The sequence below is a fragment of the Cannabis sativa genome, chromosome 9, assembly GCF_029168945.1.
Source record: "Cannabis sativa cultivar Pink pepper isolate KNU-18-1 chromosome 9, ASM2916894v1, whole genome shotgun sequence".
Classification (NCBI taxonomy): Eukaryota; Viridiplantae; Streptophyta; class Magnoliopsida; order Rosales; family Cannabaceae; genus Cannabis; species Cannabis sativa.
In genome coordinates, this window is record NC_083609.1 from 15,706,496 (window position 1) to 15,715,284 (window position 8,789).

At 38.2% G+C, this 8,789-nt stretch overlaps 1 non-coding gene across 1 annotated transcript; it reads right to left on the bottom strand.

The window, feature by feature from the left end:
* Positions 1 to 5,202: 5,202 nt before the first annotated feature.
* On the bottom strand, positions 5,203 to 5,309 carry LOC133031643 (small nucleolar RNA R71). Its single transcript, XR_009684744.1, has one exon. It is a non-coding gene; the product is annotated as a small nucleolar RNA R71 (small nucleolar RNA).
* Positions 5,310 to 8,789: the final 3,480 nt, after the last annotated feature.

Sequence of the window (8,789 nt, forward strand, 5' to 3'; positions counted from 1 at the left end):
AAATAAATAAATATATATAAATTTTTTTGGTATACGTCGTCGACACAAATGGAACATGGGCGTCAATGACAACAACGTAAGTGCTGCTAGCTTGCATGTGTAAGATGCATATATATTAACAGTTAATTAAATTAAAGTAATATTATCCGTAAACAACATATATATATATATAGGTGGGTATTTTTATATATATAAAATTTTAATTATTATTTTGTTTGTTTTGCATACAGTCTAATCTAATGTCTGTTTCTTCATATGGAATTTCAAAATAATACTTTTAGACAAATTAATTAGTAGATCTTCTTAAAGTTTCATGACCATGAGATTTCATACATATCTGAATATCAGAATATGCATCCTAGTCCCCCATAAAACGGGTCACTTTATTTGGGACCAAAAATTAATTATAGTTAATTATCCAAACATTTGTTTTAAACAAGTTGTAAGAATATAAAGAGATTGGTGATTTGAAACTGTTGGCTAACACGCTATATTAAAAAACCATATGTTTAGTTATAAATTTAAATGCAAGGGTAAAATTCTCTCTTTTGTTTCTCTATTTCAGTGTAGCTATGACCATGGTAGGGAGGGGGCGGCCAACGAAGAAAAAGAAGGTGGTAGGCAAGAATCGAAGCCCGATATTCGGGGGGGAAGGTTAAAATGATATGGATGAAAGTTTAATTGTGGAGACAATAAATTTTTCGGATGAAGAAGAACCACCGATTGAGAGCCTATACTATGCAGATATGGAATCGAAGATGCTTTCAAATGAAGAGAGCGAAACACAGCTAATTCTTCGAGAGAAAATTCAAAAAGAGTTTTCCATGTTGCTTTCTCGTCGGGATACACCAACAGGAGTTCAAACACCTCAAGTTGTGCGAAAGGAGTTGGGTGAGTCTCCTAAACTAGATTCTGATATAGTTTATAAAAATTCTCAGTTGAAAATTTGTGTGAAAATTGTTGAATATGACATATGTGAAGAAATTATGTTTTGGAACTCCTCTATTGTGTGTTGGGTGATGGGGCGAATCCTCCTCCTCAGATCATGGATGGTTTTTGTAGAAGAATTTAGAATGTGTTTGGCAGGATAAAGTTGGGATCATTCAAAAGGGAGTGTTCATTGTTTGTTTTACCACAATGGAAAATCAGGATAAGGTGCTTTCAAAGGGGTTAAAGCTTAGAATCCAGATGAAAGGGACACTAAGGGAGATGTTCAGACAATTCCGATTTGGATTCTGCTCAATAACCTTGAATTCAAATAGTGGGGCTCTATTCAAATTTTTTGAATTGTTAGGGAAGTTTATTACAGTGGATGCGACAACTCAAAATTGAGATCAGCTTAAATTTGCTCATGTGGTGGTGGAAGTTAACCTATAACAAGAGTTTTCAAATATGATTGAATTTGAAAATGAGAAAGGGGAGATGGTCCAAGTCGAGGTGGACTAGGCCTGGAAGCCAACCATTTGTGCTATCTATGAGACATGATGTTGAAGTTTGCAAAAAGAGTAAAAAGTCGCAGGGTATTTGAGTGGAAAATAATTTTGCTCCTTCCAATACTATGATGAATGGAATCTCTTCTCAGGCTAATGAGATTGTTCCTAATGGTCAAAATAGGGGTGAACACCTTATTATAGATGCTAATGGTTTTTAAGTTTTAAAGGAAATAAGAGAGGATAAAGTGACTATTGGTCAGAATTTATACGATTTGAGTGCTGAAAAGAAGGGAGGGGGAAGGCCTCCGAATGCTAATGGATATATTGTTATGTTGGAATGTAAGGGGTTTTAATAAGTTGCATAAGCAACAAGAGGTCAAAAGGCTTTCGATGAATAAAAAGATCAGTGTAGTTTATTTGTTGGAGACAAAGGTTAAGGTGGATAAGATGGGAGAGTTGTATCTTAATCTTTTCCAAAGTTGTTGTTTCACGTTAAATATATCTTTGTATCCCGGAGGGAAGATTGTTCTTGCTTGGAATCCTAACTCATTTGATGTCAACCTCTTGGATTATTCTGCGCAATTTATACATTGTCAGATTAGTCCAAAGAGGGGTAGTGGTTTCTTCATTAATTTTCTTTAAGCTTCTAATTATAAGCATGAAAGGAAAATTTTGTGGGGGCAAATTGGTATGTTTCAGAAGTGTGTTACTAGCCCTTGGATGGTGTTAGGTGATTTTAATGCGACTTGACATTCTTGGAAGAGACTCTCTAAAAAAGATCATTCTCATGGTTGTGTGGATTTAAAAGATTGTATAGAAGCTTGTGACTTTGCGCATGTAAAACTTTTAGGTCAATTTTTTACGAGTAACAAACAGGATGAGTCCACAAGACTGTATGCTAAGCTAGATAAAGTTCTTGCTAATTCAGTGTGGTTGAATTATTTTGAAAATGCAAAAGTTGTGTTTTTCTTAAAAGGAAATTTCAATCATTGCCCTACCCTTATTTCGGTATACCCTGTAATTGAAAATGAAAAGAAGTCTTTTCGATATTTTCAAATGTGGAAGAACTCTCTAGGTTATGATGATGTCGCGACTCTTAATTAGAACAAGCCTATGGTTGGAACTCTAATGTTTGTAGTTACTATGAAGTTGAAACAGTTGAAGCATGTCTTTAAAGACAATTAATAAGGGACTTTTGGTGATGTTCATGCTCGGGAACATTAGGAACTTAATAGAATGAATGACTGTAAGGAAAAGATGCATCGAAAAACTGATGAATGGCTCTTTAATTAAAGAAGAAAAAGATGCTAGGGAGGTCTATAACAGATGCTGATTAGATCTCTTTTCTTTCCTTTAGAAGAAATCTAAAATTTTTTGGCTTAAGGATAGAGATGAGAATATTAGATTTTTTCACCAAAGTTTTAAGCAATAAAGAACGTAAAATACAGTCTATTCAATTCAAGATGAGAATGGTATATGGGTAGATTTGATTCATGTTGTGAATGGTGCTTTTTTTAAAAAAGTATTATATGTCTCTTCTAGGCTCAAAGATGGGAAATCAGAAGAAAGTGGTGTGATAACTCTAAGATTTAGAGTTATTTTCATATCTTTAAGCTTGAATTTAATGTGAATTGTGGAGCAATTAATGTTTATATTGTGTAATTGTATCTAGTTTGTTGTGTCTCTGTAATAAATGGAAGTGTGTGTGTTAGTAAGTGTAAATAGACTTATGTTATTGTTTTTATGTGTTTTAAGCAGAAAAAATACAAGAATAGGTATTTGAAAATGTTTGGGACAAGGAGAAAAAGGAGCAGGAAAATGATTATTGCTGACTGGCATTGCTGTAGCACTCATCGCGTAGCAATTTGTCAGCCCAGTAAGTTTATTTTGGCAGATAGTCCAGCTGGCTTTAATGAAAAGAAAAACGAGCTGAGGTGGCGGAATTTGGCTATTGACTCAACAAACATGTGGAAAATGAAGGACAAGTGGATGATGATTGGGATTTCCAATTAGGGTAAACTTTGGTACCCTAATTGGGGTGCAAAAAGAAAAAAAGGAATTAAAAAGATGGTGGCTGCACTTGAGTAGCAGTACGAAAAAACCTTACAGCAGAAAAAAAAAGTTTCTAAGTACAAAGAAGGAAGAGAGTACAAAGAAGAAGAAGATTGAGAAGAAGGAGAAGAAGGCAACATTCAAAGAAGGATTTGAGCTCAACACTCATCTCTCTTGCTCTCCACTTCGTTTTGTATCATTTTCTTCTCTTTAAGCTTTTCTTTAACTTCATGAATAATACATTTTCTGGTTTTGAGTTTCAAATTTCAGCTATGAACTAAACTTTTTGAGATTTGGGTGGTTAAAAAACCCTTGTATGGACTAGTGTTTTGGCTTTGCAATGATGAAGTAATCTTGTCTTTGTTCAATTAGATGTGATGAAATGTTGAATGAATGTTAATTCTTGGCCATTTTTAACATTTAGCAAGCTAGATCTTACTTGGAAGAGCAAGACCTAGTTGAACTCCTCTAATTGATGCATGATTTTTACCTTTTCTTTTAGGTATTAATTAGGTGTGAAATAGGAATATTTTGCTACCATGTATAACTAAGGATTTGATGCTTTATTGGGCTATTTGTGATCTAAACTGATGTAGGAATGCATTGTGAGATTATGAATGGTTATTTGCAAGTTTTGGAAAAAGCTTGCTGGTTTTTGTTGAAATTTGTTAACTCTGCCAGGATTGCTGAATCATTGCTGGGACATTGCTGTATCAACTGGGACATACAAGTGGAAATTAATCACCCAAGTCTATTTTCCAAATCTGAAATTACCACCATTTTAATCACTTTTAGTTTCTTATTTTTAGTTTATTTAGTTTAAAAAAATTAGTTCTCAAGTTTAGATTCAAGGCTATAAATTTTTCTTGTGAATTGATGTGTGATTTTATTTTGTTTTTATTTGAAATTCTTGGAATTACTTTTAGTTGATTTACATTATTTAGTAAAAAGTCCCTGTGGAGACGAACTTTGATTACTTATCATTGTATTACTTGTTTGTGATTGTGTACACTTGCGCAATTATAAAGCAATATAATTTTCACAACAAGTTTTTGGCGCCGTTGCCGGGGACTTTAAGTTCTAAATTTTGTTTTATCAACTAATTGACATTCTAAGAATTTTTGTGCTTTTAATCTTGTTGGTTTGTCTTTGAAATCTCAGGTATCTATAGTGTATGAACCAACAAGAGGACTTTGAACTTGCTCCTATTGACCCCGAGATTGAACGTACATTCCGAAGAAGAAGAAGGGTTCAAAAGGCTAAGGGCCGAGACATCATGGCTGAGAATTTTGATGATGATGGGGTTGCTCCACAAATTGTTAATCCCATCATATTGGCAGATGATCGAGCAAGGGCTATAAGGGAGTATGCAGCCCCCATGTTTAATGAGCTCAATCCAGGCATTGTGAGGCCTGAAATACAAGCACCGCAGTTTGAGCTCAAGCCAGTGATGTTTCAAATGCTCCAAACCGTGGGGCAATTCAGCGGGATGCCAACTGAAGATCCTCACCTCCATCTCCGTTCATTCTTGGAGGTGAGTGATTCTTTCAAGATCCAAGGAGTGAGTGAAGAGGTGTTAAGGTTGAAGCTATTCCCATTCTCACTACGGGACCGAGCTAGATCATGGCTCAACACTTTGCCTCCTGATTCTGTTACCAATTGGAATGACCTTGCTGAGAAGTTTTTGAGGAAATACTTTCCTCCTACTAGAAATGCAAAATTCAGAAGTGAGATCATGTCTTTTCAGCAACTTGAAGATGAGTCTACAAGTGATGCGTGGGAGAGGTTTAAGGAACTTTTGCGAAAGTGTCCACATCATGGCATTCCACATTGTATTCAGATGGAGACTTTTTATAATGGCTTGAATTCAGCTTCTCGAATGGTGTTAGATGCATCGGCCAATGGTGCTATTTTGTCGAAGTCTTACAATGAAGCATTTGAGATTTTGGAGACCATTGCAAGTAACAACTACCAATGGTCCAACACTAGAGCTCCAACAAGTAGAAAAGTTGCGGGGGTCCTTGAGGTAGATGCAATAACAGCTTTGACGGCTCAAATGGCTTCCATGACGAATGTTTTGAAGAATTTAAGTATTGGGAACGCTAAAAATATTCAACCAGCTGCTGCCATTCAAAGTGATGATGTCTCATGTGTGTTTTGTGGAGAAGGGCATGCGTTTGAGAAGTGTCCATCTAATCCGGAGTCCGTGTGTTACATGGGAAATCAGAATTTTAATAGAAACAATGGGGCATTCTCAAACTCTTACAATCAATCTTGGAAGAATCATCCTAATTTGTCTTGGGGAGGTCAAGGAGCAAGCTCAAGCACCGCACCAGCCCAAGGAAGACAAGCGTATCCACCGGGTTTTTCACAACAACCCCGACATTCACAACATGCTCAAAATGCCCAACCAAGTTCTTTGGAAAGTCTAATGCGGGATTATATGGCCAAAAATGATGCGGTGATACAAAGTCAAGCTGCCTCTCTTCGAAACTTAGAGTTGCAACTTGGACATTTGGCCAATGAATTGAAAGCTAGGCCGCAAGGTTCTTTGCCTAGTGACACGGAGAATCCAAGGAAGGATGGGAAGGAGCAATGCAAATCCATTCACTTGAGGAGTGGCAAGCATCTGAACAATTCCGAGGAGGAAATAAAGGGTAGTGGGGAGCCCACTTCAATCCAAAACGACGAAAAATTGAGTAAAAAAACTGCCCAGGAAATTGCTGATACCAGACCAGTTGATACAGCATCGGGTCAGCAATCGACGATCGACAATCCGCACCAGTATGTACTAAACCACCCCTTCCATTTCCTCAAAGATTTCGGAAACAGCAGCAAGATGGGCAATTCAAGAAGTTTTTAGATGTGTTGAAGCAGCTCCATATCAATATTCCCTTGGTGGAAGCATTGGAGCAAATGCCGAACTATGTCAAGTTCTTAAAGACATTTTGACGAAGAAAAGGAGGTTGGGGGAGTTTGAAACTGTAGCTCTTACCGAAGGATGCAGCGCCATGTTGAAAAGTAAGATTCCACCGAAGTTGAAGGATCCGGGTAGTTTTACAATCCCTTGTTCTATTGGGGGGCGGGATGTTGGAAGAGCTTTATGTGATTTGGGTGCAAGCATCAACCTCATGCCTATGTCGATTTTTAAGAAGTTGGGTATTGGTGAAGCACGTCCTACAACTGTTACATTGCAACTTGCTGACAGGTCCATGGCCCATCCGGAAGGAAAAATAGAAGATGTTCTAGTACAGGTTGACAAGTTCATTTTTCCAGCTGATTTCATCATCCTAGACTATGAAGCTGATAGAGATGTGCCTATTATCTTGGGTCGACCATTCCTTGCTACCGGGAGAACTCTGATTGATGTGCAAAATGGGGAGCTCACAATGAGGGTGAATGACCAAAAAGTCACCTTTAATGTGTTCAATGCTATGAGATTTCCGGATGAGATAGAAGAGTGCTCCCGCATAAGTGTAATTGACTCGATAGTGGCTGAAAAATTTCACAAGGAAGCTTGGAGGGATGAGAAATTTATAAGTTCTTTTGATGAGCTTGAAGACTTGAGTGAAGATGAAGACAACCAAGTTGCTTGGGTGGAGCCATTGCAACCTATTCCTAACTTCAAGAAGCCCTTTGAATCTTTGGAGTTGAAGGAAAGTAATTTTAAGCCTCCAAAACTCTCCATCCAAGAACCACCGAAATTGGAGTTGAAACCCTTGCCAAGCCATCTGAAGTATGCCTATTTGGGGGAGAATGACACGCTGCCAGTTATTATAGCATCAAACTTGGTAGTTGAAATGAAGGTGCTTTGCTAGAGGTGTTGAAAAAGCATAAGAAAGCAATCGGGTGGACTATGGCGGACATAAGGGGTATTAGTCCAACGATTTGCACGCACAAGATACTTTTAGAAGCTGGTTGTAGCAATTCTGTTGAGCATCAGCGAAGATTGAATCCCGTCATGAAAGAAGTGGTGCGAAAAGAAGTGATCAAGTGGCTAGATTATGGTATTGTGTACCCAATTTCGGATAGCTCATGGGTTAGTCCTGTTCAATGTGTGCCCAAGAAAGGAGGAGTCACGGTGGTGGCTAATGCAAACAATGAGTTGATTCCTACTCGAACCGTGACCGGTTGGAGGGTGTGTATGGACTACCGGAAGCTAAACAATGCTACTCGGAAGGATCATTTCCCGCTGCCATTTATTGACCAAATGTTGGATCGTTTGGCGGGAAAAGAGTTTTATTGCTTTCTTGACGGATATTCGGGTTACAATCAGATTTCTATAGCACCGGAAGATCAAGAGAAAACCACCTTCACTTGTCCATATGGTACCTTTGCCTTTAGGAGGATGCCATTTGGATTGTGCAATGCTCCCGCGACTTTCCAAAGGTGTATGATGGCTATTTTCTCGGATATGGCTGAAAGTATTTTGGAGATATTCATGGATGACTTCTCTATCTACGGGGATTCATTTGGGGTGTGTTTGGAGAATTTGGAAAGAGTGTTAGCAAGATGTGAAGAAACCAACTTGGTGCTTAATTGGGAGAAATGCCACTTCATGGTTCAAGAGGGTATTGTGTTGGGTCACAAAGTGTCTAGCAAGGGGATAGAAGTTGACAAGGCAAAGCTAGAAGTGATTGAGAAGTTACCAGCCCCTACCACGGTGAAAGGCATTAGAAGTTTCCTTGGACACGCGGGTTTCTATAGGCGTTTCATTAAAGACTTTTCTAAGGTGTCCAAACCCTTGTGTAACTTGCTGGAACAAAATAGACCATTTGAGTTTACCGCTGAATGTAATGAAGCATTTTTGAAGTTGAAGACAGCTCTTGTTACGGCCCCCGTGATTGTAGCACCCGATTGGTCATTGCCCTTTGAACTCATGTGTGATGCAAGTGATTTTGCCGTTGGGGCTGTTCTTGGGCAGCGGAAGAATAAGATCTTTCATTCCATTTATTATGCAAGCAAAACTCTTGTTGATGCCCAAATTAACTACACCACTACTGAGAAAGAGTTGCTAGCGGTGGTTTTTGCCTTTGAGAAATTCAGATCGTATCTTGTGGGAACCAAGGTGGTTGTGTATACTGACCACTCGGCAATCAAGTATTTGATAACCAAGAAAGATTCTAAACCGAGGCTTATTCGTTGGGTTTTGTTGCTACAAGAGTTTGACTTGGAAATTCGAGACAGAAAAGGGACAGAAAACAAAGTGGCGGATCATCTCTCTAGGTTGGAAACTAACAATCACAGCAGCCACCTAGAGGGAGAATTACAAATTCAAGACTCATTCCCAGATGAGCAACTGCT